This window comes from Triturus cristatus, chromosome 2_2 (assembly GCF_964204655.1).
Source record: "Triturus cristatus chromosome 2_2, aTriCri1.1, whole genome shotgun sequence".
Taxonomy (NCBI): domain Eukaryota; kingdom Metazoa; phylum Chordata; class Amphibia; order Caudata; family Salamandridae; genus Triturus; species Triturus cristatus.
In genome coordinates, this window is record NC_140582.1 from 581,991,146 (window position 1) to 582,013,405 (window position 22,260).

Consider the following 22,260-nt stretch of genomic DNA (forward strand, 5'->3'; position numbering starts at 1 on the left):
AGGATTCCAAGAGCTCGGCCATAAATTTGTTGTTCTGCAGGCACCGCAGCCCATTTTATGAATGACTGACCCACTATCCACGTGCTCATTTTCTCAAACAAAGGACTATGAACTCAACCTAAATTAAAGGAGAAAGGAGTTAGAACGTGATTTATATAACAATGTCCAGCTTATTTACGCATGTGTCTTTCACAACATCTAGATTTCCATCTCCCAATCCTTCTGATGTCTGACCATGACCGACCCAGACGTGCAGCCTCAGTAGCTGCCCCAATACGAAAAGTGTCCCCCATACTTTTTAGGGGTCTTCCCCAGCCTGCATAAAGCTTTTCTCAATACTGCTAGAAGGTTTGAAATCGTGAACTGATTGCCATCAGCATGGCAGAAGATGTCATTAGTGTGGATCCCCGAAGATGTCTGAAAAATCCTCAATTCTTCTACAGGGCAACAGCCCTCAACTCCACTTTTGTTTAAACATACCCATTTTCTCTACCCAGCTGATTTGTTTTAGACTTCTTTAGCCAAATCCTTACCCTGTGTTGGTCCAGAAATATCTCACCCCTTTGAATTCCTGGGTGCCCCCTTAACCCAATAATTCCGATGCTCTAAAAGCTCCAAAAAATAGCCACAACATGCACAACCGAAATCTAGAACTTTAGAAATCATAACAGCGAAAGGGGAGTTGTAATAACAATTGTTGCAACAAATTAAAAGTCACAGCGTTCCTAAACGAATTTCCTTACTCAATCCTTTTAAAACCTTTCGTACCAAAAAACCTTGAATGGGGTGTTATATCCCCACCACAGTTGACCATAAAATTAAACCCTTGCTAATTTTCTTGAAATAGTGTTGTGGGATAAACCTATTTGAATCAAAAACAGTACAAAGCTCAATATATTCTGTTCTTTACCAACAGGAGTCCCATCCCTAGACTCAATGTTACCATAACTTAAGAATTCTCTCCAGGCTTGTTGATAACTTCGTCTTGTGGATGGAGCTAAAGAATTATTTACGTGCTGGACTATCCCCCCAGGCCCAAATGTTCTGTGGGATCAGTGTCTTGTTGCTGTTTGCACCCTGAGACAAGCAGCGAAACCTCTGCCAATGAAATCGAGATAGAGCATCCGCTATATTTCTGCTTGCTCCAGGAACATGCCTAGCGCTAAAAGTATCATTTAATTGCAAACATTTCAACATGAAGGCTCTTAGAAGGCGCAATACTCTCAGGTCTCTCACCTTCTGTTTATTTACCAATTGGACCACGGCCATGTTATCCAATGAAAAAGAATGTATCTATTCCTGAATTCTTCGCCCCAAACATACAGAGCAACCACCAATGGGAATAGCTCTAAAAAGGCTATGCTGCGCCCTTGTCTCAAACATTGATCAGGTCAACTCTCAGCACACCAACGGCCTTCCCAAACAAGACCAAAGCCTTTGGAGCCCAATGCATCAGAGAAAATTTGTATCTGCCAAATCATGTCTTCTTCCATAAAGTGAATGATGGATTGTGTGGCACTCTTAGTACTGTTATGTAACGGCAATGATATTCAAAACAATTCCAACTCTTTAAATTGGGTTGGGTGCAGGCGGGCGTCACCCTCTGACCTTAGGGCGTCCAGGTAATATACTAAAGAACTGTACTGTGTGAAGCCATACACAGCATCCCCGCTTAGCACTCCATAGGGTTAAAAGAAAGCCCTCCAATTTTAAACCTTTCAAAAAACAATTTTAATTTCGTTTTTTTGAGGTTTCTCCTGCAACTTCTTAGATAACCATATTTCATCAAATTGGTAAATATCAGTCGATGAACTTCAAGCAAACGTATCATGTTCTTATTCATTAGTAACAACATAAAATGTGCTCACGATTAATTACATCTTCCCGATGCATTTCGGGACCAAGCCCTTCATCAGGGGAATAATTCTGAAAACAAATAAACAAGAAATGATTCAAGAAATCCCTACCTTCCAAAATATGCTGAAAGTTATTAGTGACTTGTGTCCACGAGTGCTCAAAGTGCAAACTAGTATCGAAAAGAAGTAAGATATAACACGTTGTGAAAATGGGGTGCAAAAGAACGTCACCTTTACGTGATATAAGAAAAACGAGATTAAATTATTAATAAGTACCGTCACCAGAAAGGAATGAAATAGCTGGAATCTAGATAAGTGCAAGTAAACATGTCCGAGAACGGTTAGAAAATATTACACATGCGTGCAATGTAATCGGAGAGAAACAGCGTTAAATAACGCAAATCGACTATGTTGTGATGCTGTGATCATTTTCTTGTATGTCACACGTGATTATTGATATGTCTGGGAGATATCTCATATTTCTTCTCTACGTGTTGTTTACTCCACGTATTCTATTTTGCAAATTATTATGCACTGTATATTTCGAGACTTTCCTTTATTTTAGTGCACGTCTATTCTACCCATTACAAGATGGCCGCCGTTGTTTGTTTTTACACTTTTTTTGTCCATCGTATACTTTTGCGCATTTCACATGTGATTATTGATATTTCTGTAAGATATTCTGTTTTCTTTCATCTTTACGTGTTGTTTACTTCACGTATTCCACTTCGCTGATCTTTATGCACTGTGTATTCTGAGACTTCAGTTTATTGTAATGAATGCCTATCAGCCCACTACAAGATGGCCACTGTTTAATCAGTCTTTCGTCACTACACGCATGCGTCATGTTGAATATCCGCACTACAGTCGGTGTTTTAACCTCTGTAATCGGCTTTTTTTCGTTTCACTCTTACAACGGTCGGGCAACTTGTATTACTGGTTTTCCTGTTGAAACTAATGAGAACGCTCACGATAGCTGGGTAAGATCACTTGCTTTTTAACGCTCTAAGTCTTTTTGTGCACAGAGTTTTTGTTACCGCAGTGAAGGCACTTGGACATTTAGTACCGCGATTCGCGTTGTTTAACGCGGTCTCTCTCCGGTTACATTGCACGCACGTGTAATATTTTCTAACCGTTTTCAGACATGTTTACTCGCACTTATCTATATTCCAGCTATTTCATTAATTTCTGGTGACGGTACTTATTATTAATTTCATCTAGTTTTTCTTACATCACGTAAAGATGACGTTCTTTCGTACCCCATTTTCACTCCGTGTTTACTTTATTACTTCTTTTCGACACTAGTTTGCACTTTGAGCACTCGTGGACACCAGTCTCTAATAACTTTCAGCATATTTTGGAAGGTAAGGATTTCTTGAATCATTTCATGTTTATTTGTTTTCAGAATTATTCCCCTGATGAAGGGCTTGGTCCCGAAATGCATCGGGAAGATGTAAATACATCGTGAGCATATTTTATGTTGTTACTAACGAATAAGAACATGATTCTGTTTGCTTGAAGTGATCGACTGATATTTACCAATGTGATGAAACATGGTTATCAAAGAAGTTGCAGGAGAAACCTTAAAAAAACGGAATTAAAATTGTTTTCTGAAAGGTTTAAAATTGAGGGGCTTTCTTTAAACCCTATGGAGTGCTGAGCGGGGAAGTTGTGTATGGCTTCACACAGTACAATTCTTTAGTATTCTTCCATAAAGTATAATGAAACTCCATTGAAATCATTGAGAAACTTTAACCAGACATGCAAGTCGGCCCTGATGGCCATTGTGATCCTTATCCTGTGATTAGGGAGGTAAGCTCCAGACTGAGACAAACCCAGGCGTCTGCAAAAAGTTCTTCCAGCCCTAACCACCCTGCAAACACAGTTTAAGTACCCTAGCAACTTCTGCACTTTCCTGAGTTCCAATTTCTGTTAATTTATAACTGACTGTAAAAAATACCTTATTTCCTGAACTTTAGTCACTGGAGCCTAGTTATCATTTCTACCGTGCCTATCTCGATACCCAGGAATGTTAGCCTGGTGCTAGGGCTTTCTGTTTTTTCGGGGGCCAATGGCACCCCGAGCTTGTTAGCCATTTCTTATAATTTCTATAGGACTTTCCCACATTGATCTGTGTTCTTTGCACCAATAAACATAAAGTTGTCCAGATAATGACATACCAAATTATTCCCACTGAACTCCATGAATGCCCATTGCAAAAAGGTACTAAATGACTCAAAGAGGATGAACATGATTGAGAAACCCATGGGGAGAACTTTGTCTACGTAAAAAGCTACTCTAATTTGCATAACAAGTAACTCAAAATCCATGGGGTGTATAAGTAGGAGTCTAAATGCTGATTAATATCACTTTTCGTAAGCTCTGCATCCTTTCGAACCAATTTCAATGCATCATCAACTGACACATAAGAAACACTTAAATCCTCCTGCGGAATAAAGTCATTGACAGAGTGGAACTCTGGCCACGACCAGGCACAACTCCTAAGGGGGAAACAATTAAATTCTCAAAAGGTGACTGTGAGAAGGTGCCTGCGATCCTACCTGCTTGTAACTCTGCATTTAGCTTTTGTTCAACAAAGACCACCTCCTCTGCCTTGGTCCCTGGTAACCAATTTTAAAACCATCTATTCTTGAGCACCCCACAGTAATATAGATGCCGCCTCTCTATCGGGGTAAAAACTTAGCCAATGTGTTAATATCTCAAGTTCAATTGGTGTATGAGCCCTTTGGTAGATATTTAAATGATTGGCCTCTGCCTCGTTGCATTCTACCTTGTTCCCCAAATATGGAACCTGCAAAGCACTGCGTAATTGGATGTTTCCCACCACATTGTGAGCATTCATGTTTGTAACGGCAAAACTGCCTGATACAAATTCCTCTGTTAAAATTCCATCAAGCTCCTGTAGACGGAGTTGACCCCCTCCCATACCAACCCACCCCAAATTGATTGGGACGGTTCTGAAAATACCGATAAGAAACAGGTATGCCACTTGCTGTATGCGTTGGGGCTGGAGGGTGCATGGATGACATCCACTGGAGCAGTAACTCAGAGTCAAACATCCCACCAGGGTTTATCATTGAACAAACTAACTCTGGCCCTAAACTCTTCATTGTAACTTAGCCAGGCATAACCAACAAAATGCATTTGGGCTTTTCGAATGATGTCTGTATATTTAAAAAGAGCAACTGCCCAATCTTGATGCTTCTCGCAATAAATGCTTGCATAAATTAAAAACAGCAGATGTCCGATTCTCTAGGGTTTTAGGGACTATAGGCCTTCTAGCTAATTTTCATTCTTCTTCTTTTAAACCTTCTTTTGATTGTATATCTCTATGCAATACCTTAAATACATCTACAAATTTATGTTTCCAAATTCTGTTCTTGGTTTTTTCAGATAAATGAGAACCCAAAGGCATTGCAAATCCCATATAAGGTAACTTTTCATGAATACTCTTATCCTCTTGTTCCTCGTCAGAACTATCAATCACTTTGTCATTTTTAATGTCATCATTATTTGAAAACTGCTCATTGCACTTCGGCTTTTTCACACCCTTTACCTTAGTTTTCTCTTGCTGATCCTTGTTTGCATTTTCATCCTCCGTCATATCAGTCCCACGATCTTTTAACAACGTATCTTCGTCTACACCAATAGATCTCATGTTACTTGCATTATAGCTAGCTGTCTTTTCCCAAGCCGACCACCATGATGCCTTATCTTTTGGCAATTCTAATGATCTTCTCTGAAACTCCTTGGCTACGCTTGATTGCTGTTTAGGTTTCTGTCCGTCCTGCACCATTGCACTGTCCTCTCCAGACTTCTGCAATATACTAAAAACTCTTGTTTCCTCCATTAAACCCCTGTGATCCCCATCTTTAACAGTCATACCTTTTACATTCGTACCACATTCACATTCTCTCAAATCACCCTCCTCTAAATCATCACTGTCTTCATTGTAATCCAAAATCTCTTCATATTCATATTGACCATAATTCCCACTTACACTCGGTCTTTCTCCATCGCCATCACCACCGGAACCCCTTTCAAATCCGGTAAAAACTTGTCCGTCTTACCTCCCTCCCTTATACTCTGTCCTGACTCCATGCCCATTTCTTTATTCTTAACCCCTTTGCTGCTAGGCCTTTCCCCCCCCTGTGCTAAGCCTTTTTTGGGCTGTTTGGGGTAGTTCGCGCTTAGGCCCCTGTAACCTTTTGACCACATAAGGTATCCATGCCAAATTTGTGTCCTTCTATTCCAACATCATGGGGATTTGAAAGGTACCCAATGTTTGTTGATTCCCCTGGAGGGGACCCAGAAATTAGCCAAAATACAGCAAAACTTTGTTTTTCGGGGGAAAAATGGAAAAATAGGGCTACAGATGAAAGTGGTTTTTTCCCTGCAAATGGTATCAACAAAGGGGTTGTAGTGCTGAAATCACCATCTTCCTAGCTTTCAGGGAAAAGCAGACTTTTGTCAGAAAACCAACATTTTTTACACAGTTTTGCCATTTTTCTGAGACATAGCATATTGTTGCTATTTTTTGTGCTTTCAACCTCCTTCCAGTTCATGGTACAAATGGGTATGAAAGCAATGATGGATCCTAGAAAGCTATACATTTCTGAAAGCTAGACAAAATTCTAAATTCAGCAGCAAGGGGTCATTTGTGTAGATCCTTCAAGGTTTTTGTATAGAAACTAACAGTTGAAAATAGAAAAAAATGAAAATGAGTAAAAAAAAAACAGCCATTTGTGCCAACGATTCCACCTGTAACTTCTACTAAGTATGACAGATATCTGAAAGCAATATACAGTTACATCCACTGCCCCCTTCTGGTTGTGGAGATATATAGGACTTATAGGTCCACCAAGAACCCCAGGAACCCAGAGCCAATAACTGAGCAGTGTCTTGCAATGTTTTTTTATTGTGTACCGGGTATATAGCAATTAATTTGGGAAAATACAAACAGGGAAAAATTGGTATGAAAGTCACCTATGTATTTCTGAAATGAGAACAAAATATAGAATTTATAAACAGTAGCTATTTGCACATCTCCAAAATTGTGGGTACCCATACCAGCATGTGAATTATAGGTAATTTTTCACAGTGACCTCTTTGTTACACATTGTCTTAAGGCAGGAATGCATTGAAAGTAAATAGGTAATAACAGTTGCTCTACACTTTTGTGTTCCCCTAAGTCTCCCAATAAAAATGGTGCCTCACTTGTGTGGGTAGGTGTAGTGCCCGCAAGAGGAAACGGCCCAAAGAGCAACGTGGACACACCACATTTTCACATTGAAAACGGACCCTTTTTTTGCAAAGTGCCAAGCTGTAGATTTTGAACCCTGGCAATGCCGGCACCTAGGGAAACCTAGCAAACCTATACATTTCTGAAAAATAGACACCCAGGGAATCCAGGTTGGGGTGACTTATCTGGCTCTCACCAGGTTCTATTACCAAGAATCCCTTGCAAACCTCAAAATTTGTAAACAAGAAACACATTTTCCTCACATTTCTGCAGGTGGAAAGTTCTGGAATCTGCATGGATCCACAAAATTCCATCCACCCTGCATTGCCCAAAGTCTTAGGAGAAAAATGGTACCTCACTTGTGTGGGTAGGTCTAGTGCCCGCGACAGGAAACGGCCCAAAACCCAACGTGGGCACGCCACATTTTCACAATGAAAACGGACCCTTTTTTTGCAAAGTGCCTAGCTGTAGATTTTGAACCGTAGCTCTGTCTGCACCTCAGGAAACCTAGCAAACCTATATATTTTTGAAAACTGGACACTCAGGAGAATGCAGGATGGGCTGACTTGTCTGGCTCTCACCAGGTTCTGATACCCAGAATCGCTTGCAAATCTCAACATTTGTCAAAAAACACATTTTCCTCACATTTCTGTGGTGGAAAGTTCTGGAATCTGTTTGGATCCACAAAATTCCATCCATCCCCCATTCCCCAAAGTCTTCCAAGAAATACGGTACCTCACTCGTGTGGGTGGGTCAAGTACCCGCGACAGGCCCAAAACGTATTGAGGAGACATCAGAATGACCTACCACAAAACAACCTGGTTTTGCAAGGGGGGTCACCTGGGTTTTGGCCCCGGGCTCGGTGGCCATCTTGTAAAACCTACCAAACCCACACATTTCTGAAAACTAGACACTCGGGGGAGTACAGCGAGGTTGGCTTTCGTGGGTCTCCTAACATTTTCCTACCCAGAATCCCCTGCAAACCTCAAATTTAGCTGAAAAACTAAATTTTTCTAACATTTCTGTGTGGAAAATTAGAAGGATCACTGGGCTGACACAAATTTCCTCCCACCCAGCGTTCCGCTAGGTCTCCCAATAAAAATGGTACCTCACTTGTGTGTGTAGGGGATTCTGGGTAGGGAATCGTTTAGGGAGGGCAGAAAGACTGTGGCTATTCTTTTGGGGTGTCGGGGGAATTGGGATGCCCATTCTGGTCAGCCCCATCCCTGTGTATAAAAAAGCCAGCATAATCGCTGGGGCATAGTGGGCTTTCTGCCCCCTGGGGGCCAGATCAGGGGTTACTGCCCCCATCTGCCTCCTGGGAGGGGCAGAAAGACTGTGGCATCTTTTTTGGGGTGGGCATTGGCATGTCCATTCTTGGCAGCCCACACCCCGAACTTTGGGAAAAAAAATCCCTGGTGGCTTGTGGGCTTTCTGCCTCCCCTGGGGGGGCAGATTAGGAGATTTTGCCCCATCTGCCTCCTGGGGGAGTAGAAGGTCTTTTGTTTTCCTTGGGGGGTAGGGTGGGGGCATTTGCATGCCCATTCTGGGCAGCCCCCACCCCAGGCCTATAAAGAAAGAATCCCTGGCATCTAGAATGCTTTCAGTCCATCCGGGGGGGACAGATTGGGGGCTTTGTCATGCCTATCTTGGGCAACCCCCGGACCTAAATTGATCGGGGGAAAAAACCCTGGTGTCTAGTGGGCTTTCTGAACCCCGGGGAGCAGATTGGGGGCTACTACCCCATCTGCCCCCGGGGGGCAGAAAGACTGTAATTGTGCGGGGGTGGGGCATTGGCATGCCAATATTGGGCAGCCCCAACCCCTAATTTGCATTTAAACAAAAGCCCAGGTTTCTAGTGGGCTTTCTGCACCCCCATGGAGCAGATTTAGGGCTACAGCCCCCATCTGCGCCCCGGGGGGGTAGAAAGACTGTCATTTTGCGGCATGGGGGAGGGGGCTTTGGCATGCCCATATTGGGCAGACCCCACTCCTAATTATAATCAACAATACAAAATTCCTGGTATCTAGTGGGCTTTCTGCCCCCCTGTGGGGCAGATTGGGGTCTACTGCCCCATCTGCCCCCCAGGGGACAGAAAGACTGTCATTTCGCTGCAGGGGGTAGGGGCATTGACATGCCCATATTGGGCAGCCCCCACCCCTATTACACAGTAAAAAGAAACCCCTGGTATCTAGTGGGCTTTCTGCCCCCCCGGGGGGCAGATTGGGGGCTCCTAAAGACTGAATATGGACCAAGAAAATGGGGGGAGCAGAGGCCCTTGGCCAAGGGGCCGCTCCCCCTCCCTGGTGCCTACTGGGTGGATCCCTGCTTGGGGATCGCCCTCCAGGGATCCACTAGGGAGATTCTCCTCTTTCCAACGATACCTCTCCTGACTTTCTATGTGCTCAGGGGGCTGAGATAGTCCCCTGAGCACGTAGGAAGGAAAACTAAAATGAGCCTCTTGGATCATTTCATTTTCGGTTTCGGTTTCACTGAAATGACGTTAGTGCGATGTGCGCGCTGATCGTCATTTCAGGGAAACCATGCAGGCAGCCTTGGGAGCTGGGGAAGCTCTTCCCCATTTTCTGAGGCTGTTGGGGGGGGGTGGGATTCCCTGTGCCATGTGCGAGAACGACAAAACAAATGCAGGCGGCTCATTCTCACCACCACTGACTCCTGACACCATGTCGAGGACACTCCCATAAACCAGAGGAGCCTCCCCCTCATACTGCTGAGCGATGGAATCGCTTCACGCTACGCCGCTAGAGCGCCTCACCGATATGCGTGTGGTCTCTGTTGAAAGCCCCGTCCCACGTGCTCCCCCTCTGCGGCTTTGAGCTCTTTCAACTGCTAGCTTCACACTCGGACGCAATACAACACTGGGGAACAAGATTATTAACGCTAATTTGGCTCGACACAATCTCTACCACATTCTGCTGGTCTACAGGTGCGAGCGGAAGGCGCCTGCCCACAGGTACATTTTTTTTTTTTTTACTCCGTTTCAGGTTTTAAGTTTCCTTTATGAGGAACCGGCAAACATGCTGCAACAGCCGCCGCATCACCAACAGCCGCCCTTCTTTTAGGTCGTTCCAAACCCACCCACGTGTCACCCTGTATCCCTGGTCTAAGGAGGTCCTCCCTCCACGCCTCACATAAACTCATTTGTGTACATCTTCATTAGCATCCATAACCAATTAAAGCTTAAACCAATGTGAAACACCACAACCTAACCGTACCTGACTGAAAAAATTCTCTCACAAAAACGACCTCAACACCTGGGCACTACCACAGCTGCTAACTTTGCGCCCATATCTTGCTTTATAAACCTACAACTAAGCTCTGCCCCCTTAACCTACCGGAACCTATCTGTGACCGTGGAACTTTTGGGAGTCAATCGGTTCATAAACCGTAAATTCTACATTGTGCCGGTTTGTTGCAATTGCCAGAACGGTACTTTTAATTCTCTTTATGGCCTAATTAAGAAAAGTATACCAGATCCGCAACATGTCTTAAGTAGTTAAAATAAACAAAGATTTTCGAGTGTTGTAGACGTGTATTAATTAAAAAAATAATATATATATAAATAAATATATTGATATATATATGTTCACATTTTGCAACAAATTATTTATTGTACGATATCAGAATTAAGCTCTCTTGTTTTATGTCCACATTTCCTTAAGTTTATCACATCTTGGCTAGAGATATTATATAATCACTCCATTTCAAAGCTACAGCTCATTCCTCAGGATTAATCCCATCCAACTCACATTGAATTTGTATTTTACATGGAAATAAAGCATTAGAACCAACAATACACAATCATAAAGCATTTGTTAATTTCGCTTGGAATAAAGCATTGAATCAGAATTCAGCAGGCAGCACTTTTATGATTTCCGTGGACGTCCCAATTAAATAATTAGAGGGTTGAGGCACAGGATCAGTGCTGTGGGAGTTATCTTAAGACCTAGTGAGTCTTCGTAAGCCCCGATACAAATTAACCCGTTGACCGCGGCGCGAATTCCGCCGCGGTGCGGGCAGAATAATGAGTGGACGGGGTTCGGATGGCTCCTGGCCGTCCTCCGCACACCCCCACTGTGACGTCGGACGGCATGCAAGGGGTTAATACAACCTTCACAAGACAACAATTCAAATCAAAACAATAAAGGTTTATTAAATTAAGGTCATTACAGAAGAGAAAAAGATTGTTAGTCAAATCTTGAATTAGCTCAAATCAAAATAGTCAAAGCCATAATTTGTAAGAGGACGCAAATAAGATTAGTCTCTGAAACAAGTCAATAGCCAGAACCAAAGTATAGTTCAGCAAGAGGACCGACAGTCAGCCTCAATAGAAAGTCTTAATACAAATCAAATGGCCTCCCCCTGGGTGACTTCGCACAATGGATCTGGCTATGCTCCACCAGGACCCCGCATTGGCAGCACAGCGCGCCCTCTGGCCAGCATTGGGAGCACCGCCCACCCTCTGACCATCCTTGGGTCCACCGCGCGCCCTCTGGCCAACCTTGGGAGCACCACATGCCATCTGACCAGCCTTGAGAGCACTGCGTGCCCTCTGACCAGACTTGGGAGCACCGCGCGCCCTCTGACCAGCCTTGGGAGCACCACGCGTCCTCTGACCGGCATTGGGTGCTCCACTACCTAACCCGCCATGAGCAAATTGTCATCGTTATGAAGGATGAGCGTCATGACATGAAAATGTTTGTCTGCTTCATTGGATCAATTTGCAATAATGTGCAATATATAACTTTATGTTCTTAAGAATGCGGGGTTCTGCCGTCCCTCAAAAGACCGAGATGCACATATGAAGATATCTGTGACCTGGATATTACTGTACTATACAGAGCTGCAATGGATGTGGGATGGACAACTATAATGAAATATGAGAGTTATGTCTGGATTCGAAAAGAGATAGAGGTGTCGGATCACAAAATATTTTAACTGGGTCATTTCATGTCTTTGGTAGGAAGTAAAGCAGTGTTTAGTGCAAACAGTTTATACCACCGTGTTATGAAAGCAAGTTTCTGTAGTTGGTAATGTGTGACAAAAATATCTGTGCATATTTGTTGTGGGGCATGCTTTTGTGGTGGTGAGGTGTTCTGTCGTTTCTGTGCGGCTATGTGTTTGTATTGCATTATTTGAAAATTAGGTTTTTATGTGTACTTTGTGGTTGTATTTCTTTCTGTTTTGTTATGTTGTAGCCTATTATGTGTCAATTGTGTTGCATTGTGTATGTTACTATGTTGTATTATTAACTTAAAATTAATTTCAGCTCTATGCCATAAAAGTGAAATAGATCACATTACATGGCTATATTAAACCCAAAACAATATTAAAAAGCAAAATAAATACAGTATACATGTGACCAAATAAAACTGGTGATAGATAATAAATATATTAGTTAAAATAAGCACACATTTAGAGGCACATATTTTTCCTAATCTTTCATATTGCAAATAAACAGCGTGATACAGCAAACACCAGACTTTGTCTAACCTTAGTTTTTAAAATTCGAAAAGCAATTTGATAATCTTTGATATCAAAAAGTCAACAAACAGGAATAATCCACTTTTTTCTGCTTTTAGCATAAGCTGGGCAAAAGAACAGAACATGCACTTCAAACTCTCTATCTGCCCCACAGCTAGGGCAGGTATATCCAGTAGGGCTTGGTTTAATTGCTCATTTTCCAGTAAAAGAGTCTATTGGTAGGGTGCTGTATTTAAACTGCATGTACAACTTTCGGGCCACAGGAAGCTCTATTCCATCTAAAAACAGTTCCAAGCTGTAGTCCACCTTGGACATAAGGAAAGAGTCAGTCAGGGTGCTGTATGAGAATGCCAGCAGTTGACCCATTTTGTATTGCTGGTACCTCCTCTTTAACATTGATTTACTAACAGTCAGAGCGCCTTCTGGATCTGTCCACAGTTCCACACATCCTACCTTGGTCAAGGTAACTTTGATATATTTCATCCAAGGTATGCTTCCTGACTCTGGGATACCTAACACTTCTTTAAGGCCAGCTCTATAGGAATACAGTTCTGGCAAGGCCCAGATCCATCTCCAAAAAAGTAAGGGCCTTCTACCCGCCCCCCCAGTGATAGACCTTACTCTCAGGTCAAGTCTGAGTGGTAGTAATGGTGTGCTATTTGGTAGTCCTAATAGTGGACGTAGGAAGCGGTTCTCACTAAGTACTATGCTGTATTCTGTTGTTTACTTTAGAGATTTCCACGAATACTGCTACATTACCATCCAAAATGGCACACTATTCTAAAGTTCCTGTGACAAGCAACCATTTACCATTGTCTAAGGTAGTAAATAGCAGTTTTCCAGCTCTTAAACTTTTTAAGACACCAGTTAGCCTAAACCTCTGTCAAAGACTGTTATTAAATTATCACTTGCAGTGATCACCCTATAGGATTTAGCCTAGGTATGCAAGATGATTGTGAGAATGATAGAGGCTCAAAATTATTTAAACCTGTGATCTTGGAGCTACAACGATATGGTGAAGCCCTCATCATTGATATTATATTAGGCAGTTTTGTAAAACACATTTCTATGGATGATTGGAGTGGTGCCCAGGTGGAAGCCATGCAATTAATTTACTGTAGCACACAAATCTTGCATGCATGACATAAAAATCCAATACTTATGTGCTGTGCAACATGGATTACAAATGCCACTGTACTGTGCTTTACTGCACAGTGTCACACAGAAACCGATGGCCAGGGTAGAGGTATTAATAATTGGTGAACAACCACAGAGGAGTAACCATAAGTATTTGTTATACCTGCTGCTCAGCCAGTGCGATTGTGGTGAGAGAATGTTGGTGAGTGTGTTAGTCAGTTGGTGGATGGGCTGAGCAGCAGGAAGGCTGCTCCTGGTGGGGTTCCACGCTGTAACATCTTACATAGAATAATATTACATGGAAACTACTTGGAACAGACCTGCTTTTATTCACTATATTTTGGCGGCGATTTGAAACAAGAACCTGCGTGGAAGATGGACTACATTTGAAACTCTTGTGGAAATTTGAAACAAAGGAAACTGAAGCCCGAAGGTTAGAAACGCTCTGCTAGCCCCACCGGTGTCCTTTACCATCAGGACAGTCTGTTTAGGCGTTTCACCTTCCTTACATCAAGGGACATTATTAACTTGTGGCTACTACATGATGCTGAGTTCCTTAAATGTGTAATTGGATTCTACACATTGATGATCTGCCTGGGGAGTTTGTTCTTTCTTTCATCAAGAAACTGGCTTGGTACTATCTACAAAGGCTGGCAGTGTTTTTCTACAAGCACTATGGATGTGGTGTTATCTGCTGTAAACACGTTGAAAATCCGTGCTTGGGGAGATGCTTTGGATGAGCCAGTGTCGAAAACCAATGGCAGTGAGTGTTTTTTTAAAGTTAGTGGTGCGTGTTCAAAAGCGTTTTTTTAAAAACTTTTTATCCTGGGCCATGAGTGTCCATTTGAAGTGAATGGAGGACAATTGGATATGCTTCCATGTTGTTGACCTTTAAAATCCTATCAAAATCAGCCCAGGAACAGTTGGATGTAGCGGGACATGTCTGGTGAGACAATTTTGTGCATTATTAGTGTTTTTACTCTTAGAAGCCTTCCTCCCAGTTACGGCAGTTTAACGGTTTGTGTGCAGTTTGAAACCATTGAGTGTGTCGAGAGTAGCGCGCACACCCACTTGTTAATTTCTGTCGCGCGGAGACATGTTTCGTTGTTTTCATTGCTAGGCAGTCTTTAATGCTGTTGCTGAACCCTTTGAAGCATGTACGTGCCTGCAGCCACCCGACTTTACGTCGATCTGCGTACCGCCATATTGGTGGTGGATGTTTCTCTTTTCAAGCTCGGCAGCACTCATCTCTATGTTTACAGTGTGCCTGGCGGGAACAGAGATTTGTCCTGTGCGTGTGAGGGTGCCCGATCTCAAAGATGGAGGAACTGGGTTGAGGGACATATCGGAGAGGTTGTAACTTTATGCTAAATCATCAACAGCTTAATATGGGTGTGTATCTGGCTGCAGCGTTTTCTCTGCCAACGAGGAATCCAGCTGCTCTCTGGCTGCAGCGTTTTGGTTCTCTCCTTCTTCAAATTCTTTTTTCTTCTGCCGACGCGGATTCCAGCTGCTTCTTGGCAATGTTGTGGTGTCCCTTCCCTCAGATATTGGTAATTTCCCTCTCAGCTCCCGTGTGCCTCGTCATCCTAAGTCCTTCAGCCATAGCAGAAGAGAACCCAGATGTAATCTTAAGGCGATTTCAAAGGAGACCTTGGCGCCGCTGATTCCCAATAATAACTATTCTAATGTGGGAGATGTTAATCTGGCGGCCACTGATTTCGACTCTTCTCTGAGCAGGGCAATTGATACTTTGGCCCCAGTTACTTTGCGCTATTCGGCTAGAAAGAGTCCCTCGGCTCCCTGGTTTACTGAACCCCTGAGACGTTTGAGGCAGGACTGTAGGAAACAGGAGAGGGTGTAGAGGGCGAGCTGGGACCTAACAGAAAGGGAAAAACATAAACTCTTGCTCAAAAGATACAAGGCAGAGGTAATCAAACAAAAGCAGGATTACTTCGCCAAAATAACTACCTCTCTTACGTCCCCCAGAGACCTCTTTCGGATTGTTGATTCCCTGTGCTCTCTGCAAACTCCCAATCCGACTGTCAGTTCTCAAGATCTCTGCGATAGGATCGCTCAGTTCTTTCATTCCAAAATTGCGGATATCTATTCCGCCCTGGAATTACAACGGGCCTCTTTGCCCCCCCCTGCGCACTCCGGCCATCTCGGGGGCTGAAATGGAAAATCGGATTGCTAAGGCTAGTCTGTCCTGTTTCCCTCCGCTGAATCTAGTCCAACTTGATAGGCTGCTTAGTAAAACAAGATCAGGCTCACCCCTAGACCCTTGCCCTCTCAGAGTTTTTAAGGATTGTAGGGATGTCTTATTGCCCCCTCTTCTCAAGATCATGAACAGGGCAATACATGAGGGTGTGTACCCGGCCGTGTGGAAGAGGGCGGTGGTCAAGCCTCTTTTAAAAAAGCCCTCCCTTGATCCTGAAACCCTGAAGAATTTCCGTCCTATTTCGCTGCTTCCGGCACCTGCTAAAATGCTCGAAACACATCTCAATGAACATCTGATGGCTTTTGTACATGGGCATGGACTTCTTGATCCAGCCCAACATGGTTTCCGGCGGTCCCATAGTACAGCGTCAGCTCTTACTGTTGTGTTAAACAATATCCGTATGGAGGTGGACCAGGGCCATACTACTTTTCTGGTCCTATTAGACCTTACAGCAGCTTTTGACTCCCTATCCCCGGTGACCTTGACAGCTCGCTTGAGGGAGATTGGGGTTGAGGGATCGGCTCTGAGCCTTCTGGCTTCTTTCTTGGATCAGAGAGAACAGAGGGTCAAACTAGGCGAATTTTTATCTCCATCCCTGCCTGTTCAATGTGGGGTCCCACAGGGTTCGGCCCTCAGCCCTACCCTTTTTAATATCTATGTGGCCCCACTTGCCAAGTTAATAAGATCCTATGGGATGGAGGTGGTCTCCTATGCAGACGATACCCAGATCATGGTGTCCCTCTCACACCCGGACGATTCCTCTGCTCTCAGCTTTAGAAACTGCATGGAGGCAGTTTCTAAATGGATGATTTGTAACTCCCTAAAGCTGAATGGAGAGAAAACGGAGGTTCTTGTCTTTGGTGGTGGGAGTGACCTATGGTCTGATAAGTGGTGGCCCCCCTCCTTGGGAATGTGTCCCTCTCCCACTCACTCAGCTCGTAATCTGGGGGTCCTGATTGATCCTTCACTCTCTATGAACCTACAGGTAAATAGAACGGTGTCGACCTGCTGGGGCATCATCAAAATCCTAAGAAAAATAAAATACTACCTTGCTCCCTCTGCACGCAAACAAGTAGTTATAGCCCTGGTGTCCTCACGTCTTGACTATTGTAATGCTCTTTACTCGGGTCTAGACAAGGGTTTGGTGCAGCGACTGCAAACTGTTCAGAATGCGGCTGCCACTGCTGTCAGGAAAAGCCTACACTGGCTTCCTATTTCGGCTAGGATCACCTTTAAGATCCTTAGTCTAACATATGGGACAATACTAGGTCAAGGAGCGAGAGGAATCAATGATCTCTTAGTTCCCTATGTCCCCGCCAGAAATCTTCGGTCCTCAGATAAGAAACTGTTATTGGTACCTCGTTTCAGGAGAACCAGGTGGGGAGGAAGGGCTTTTTCCTATCTGGCGCCCAAGCTCTGGAATGCTCTCCCTATGGAAATTAGAGCTCAACCATCAGTCCCCTTGTTCAGGAAAGCGTTAAAGACCTGGCTATTTGTTATGGCATATCCGTGAGCTGGCCTCTGTGTTCTGATCTTATTGGTAGGCGCCTTGATGCCTTCGGGCTTAGTTTGCGCGATATAAATTGCTTTTCATTCATTCATTCATTCATTCATTCATTCATTCATTCATTCATTCATTCATTCATTCATTCATTCATCCAGGAGTACTTTTACATTTTCGTGACTGGACTGCTGGAGAACATTTCTTCCTGTGTTTTTTTTTTCTTTTATTCTTTCTGCTGTTTTTATTACATTATCACCAATGTGGCACAACTAAAAGTAGGAAAGTTTATAAGTTTCTGTATTACTAAGCAGCATTTCATTTATTGAAGTAATGACGTTTTCGTTTTTGTGTTGTCAGCACATGATATGTTTCTTGCTTATCTGTATTTACAATAACTCACTGTTGATTACTGTCTTTCCTCATTTCATCAGGTCTCTTATACATTGTTATTTTCAGTGCTCATTTTCTTAACGTATTGTGGTGGGTGCTGTTTCATGCTATGGGTTCTTCTGGGACTTTCTTTATTTAGAGTCTACTTGTAGTTGGATTCTACTGTGTTGGTATACAACATTTTTGTGATGTTTACGTTTTCATACTGCTTAGTGGGGTGTGTGCTTAATTCTGAGTCACAGCGTTTTTCTTACTACCTTGAGTATTGTTGTCTTCCTTGAGATGTGTTGCCTGAGACGTGGAGTCTGTTAGGTGTATTGCTGTTTTCCTTACATTTGATTGGATGTTGAGTTGTGCATTTTTCACTTGTTCTGTGTGGAGTGCCTTTCCACACTTACCGCCCTTGCTTTGGGTTTGGGTAAGGGGATGAGTTGAAGCCTGATTGTTGAAGAGTGAGTATTGTTCATAGTGAGTGCTGTTTTCCTTTATTAGCTGATTGAGGGTAGTTGTGCACCCTTAAGTGTTCCGTGTGGAGCGTACTTCCACACGTACCACCCTAACTTCGGATTTGGGTGAAAGGCTAATTGGAAGCCAGATTTTCATGAGTGAGTGATTGCTTTCTAGTTATTGTTGTTCTCTTACCTTTTGCTTGGTGTAGAGTGTACACTTTTACAAGCTTTTCCACACTTTCCACCCATGCTTCAGGCTTGGGTAAATTTTAGTTGTTGTGTTGGTTCGTTTTCCTCTACACCTTGTGGTTGGCACTCTGTTTACGTTTCTCATGTTTGCCTGGCCAGCTAGCATGTTTTAGGTATCTGGGTTTGTTAGTGATTTGTGGTGTAGTTGTGCATGTTTTTGCTGTAGAAAGGAAGATGGTGCATGAGTGTATTCTTACTTATGTTCATTTTTCTCTCCTTCTAATTTATTCATTGTGCATGATATTTTCCATCTATTATTCTTCATGCTGATGTTTCAGATCGTTCCTATCTTGCTTATTTGTGGCAATGGTTCTGTAATCATTCTGTTGCATGCTATTGCTTCTATGCCATCTTTTGCTTGCAACAGACTTCTTTGTCATTCTATTTATAGTTAGTTTGTAATCAATATAAAGAAAGGAGATGTGTTATACCTGCTGCTCAGCCAGTGTGACTGTGGTGAGAGAATGTTGGTGAGTTTGTTAGTCAGTTGGTAGATGGGCTGAGCAGCTGGAAGGCTGCTCCTAGTGGGGCTCTACGCTGTAACATCTTACATGGAATAAACTTATATGGAAAGTACTTGGACCAGACTGGCTTTTATTCACTACTGTATTCACGCTGTAGGTCTGCCCACCAGGGAATTATCTATAATTATTGTCCCTAAACTTGAACAGCCGGAGGAAAACACCATCTTTGGCACATGTCTTCAAGACTATCTTTTCCTTCCATGCAGAGTGTGAAGTCAGAGCCCATTCCACAAAACCATCCTGGGGCTGCTCAGTATGTTGAAAGGTGAGCATCCATTTGGGAGTCAAATGGTTCATAAATCGTCAATTCTATATTGTGCCGGTTTGTTGCAATTGCCAGAAGGGTACTTTTAATTCTCTTCATGGTCTAATTGACAAAAGTATACCAGATCCGCAACATGTCTTCAGTAGTTAAGGTAAACAAAGATTTTCAAGTGTGCTATATGTATATTAATAAAAAAATTATATATATATATATATATATCACAGCAAACTCCTCCTGATGAAAGAGGACCATTCCAGTACCCTGGATGAAAAGAAAAAACCCGCCGGAGCAGGAACCAGTGATGTCTGGGCCAACTTGTCGGACGGGGCCCTCTGTAGCGCGTCTCTGGCTGACGCATTTTAAATCACAGTAAACTCCTCCAGATGAAAGAGCAGAGGCCACGCAGGGGATTCTGAGGAAGCTCCTTTATTGATATTGCTGCATAATGCATTTCGGCACAGTCGGCCTATGTCAGATGCCTAAATGTTCAGGAGGCTTGTAACACCCGTGTTTTAATAGTCCCGCCACTTTCTTTCCCATTGGCAGGAACAATCTCTGTCCCAATCAAGTGTCCGCTCACCATCCGTAGTTCATTGGAACTACAGGTCCCAGAATTCACCTGTTCCCAGGTAGGTGGTGCGTGGGCATATCTTGTATTCTGCCCATGTGGGCTGGTGGGGTGCAGGACTGGCTGCTGTGTTAACAATTGCCAATTTCCTGCTTGAGATGAATCCCGGAGCTTCCTCTGGTCCCCAAACCGTTCCAGCCACCAGGTCCAAGACTCCACTGGGCAGGGGCAGGAGTGAAAGTTCACCCCGTCCTCCGTGAAGTCACGAACCAGGCTGCAGCCGCCCTTGCTTCGCCTGGACTAAGAGGCGGGCCCGGACCATTCCAGTACCCTGGATGAAAAGAAAAAAACCCGTCGGAGCAGGAACCAGTGATGTCCGGGCAGACTTGTGGGACGGGGGCCTCTGTAGCGCGTCTCTGGCTGACGCGTTTTAAATCACAGTAAACTCCTCCAGATGAAAGAGCAGAGGCAACGCAGGGGATTCTGAGAAAGCTCCTTTATTGATATTGGGGCATAATGCATTTCGGCCCAGTCGGCCTTCGTCAGATGCCTAAATGTTCAGGAGGCTTTTAACACCCGTGTTTTAATAGTCCTGCCACTTTCCCATTGGCGGGAGCCCGCTCTGCCCCAATCAAGTGTCTGCTCACCATCCGTAGTTCATTGGAACTACAGGTCCCAGAATTCAACTGTTCCCAGGTAGGTGCTGCGTGGGGATATCTTGTATTCTGCCCATGTGAGCTGGCGGGGTGCAGGACTGGCTGCTGTGTTAACAATTGCCAATTTCCTGCTTGAGATGAATCCCGGAGCTTCCTCTGGTCCCCAAACCGTTCCAGCCACCAGGTCCAAGACTCCACCGGGCAGGGGCAGGAGTGACAGTGCACCCCGTCCTCTGTGAAGTCACGAACCGCGCTGCAGCCGCCCTTGCTTTGCCTATATATATATATATTCAAAGTTTTCACCAAATTATTTATTGTACGATATTGGAATTAAGCTCTCTTGTTTCATGCCCACGCTTCCTCAAGTGTATCACATCTTGGCTAAATATATTATATTTAATCACTCCATTTGAAAGCAAAAACTTATTCGTCAGGATTACTCTCATCCAACTCACATCGAATTTGTATTCTACATGGAAATAAAGCATTACAAGCAACAATACACAATCACAAAGCATTTGTTAATTTCGCTTGGGATATAATATTGAATTAAAATTTAGCAGGTAGCACTTTTATGATTTCTGTGGACGTCCCAATTAAATAATTAGAGGGTTGAGGCACTGGATCAGTGCTGTGTGAGTTTTCGTAAGACCTCGTAAAATCTTCGTACTCCCTGATACAAATTAATCCAACCATCACAAGACAACAATTCAAATCAAAACAATAAAGGTTTATCAAATTAAGGTAATTACAGAAGAGAAAATGATTGTTAGTCAAATCGTGAATTAGCTCAAATCAAAATAGTGAAAACCATAATCTGTGAGAGAACAAAAATAATATCAGTCTCTGAAACAAGTCAATAGCCAGAACCAAAGTATAGTTCAGCAAAAGGACCGACCGTCTGCCTCAATAGAAAGTCTTCATGCAAATCAAATGGCAGAATAGCGCCGAGTCTGCACAATTTAAAAGGACAAAAAGTTTAAATCACAAGACAGATTGGTGTAGAGTGCAAAAAGGTATAAAGTGATTAAACAGACTAGCATACAGTCGGCTCCCTAAGAAGATCAGGAAAAGTTTGGCACATTGCCAAAACAGTGCATGTTTTATAGGATTTCAGGCAAAATAAAAACCACATAGTCCGCAAGGTGTGAAATGACATGATACAGTTGAAATAACAAAGATACATGTAAAAAGCAGCAATCACTATTTGAATTCTCACGGCACATTTAAGATCTAGGAACACCTACTTTGGAGCACATTATTGAAAGCACAAAAACAAGAGAAGATGACTGTTCCTTTTATAACAAGCACATATAATAACAAGTTCTAACAAATGAATGGCACGTGTAAATGCATGGAGCAAAAGACCTTGAAATTGTTACTGGGACAAGAACATCCCCGGCACAACTTCCTCGTATGGAATGCACATGAATACATTTGTATTTTATCAGCAAACAGACATTGTGAGGAGAGCTTCTATTTTGCTTATTTCTCTAAAATGTAAAGTGACTTAGGGGCAGATGTAGCAAAGGGTTTTACCCATTCTGTGTCTATGGGAAAATGTGTTCATACATATGGCCCTTCGAAGCAGGCATGTGGAAAGGCTAGTTCAAAATAAAGTGCACATTTTTTATGTGCACATTTATTCTGAATGGATTTCAGCGCAAGCTGGC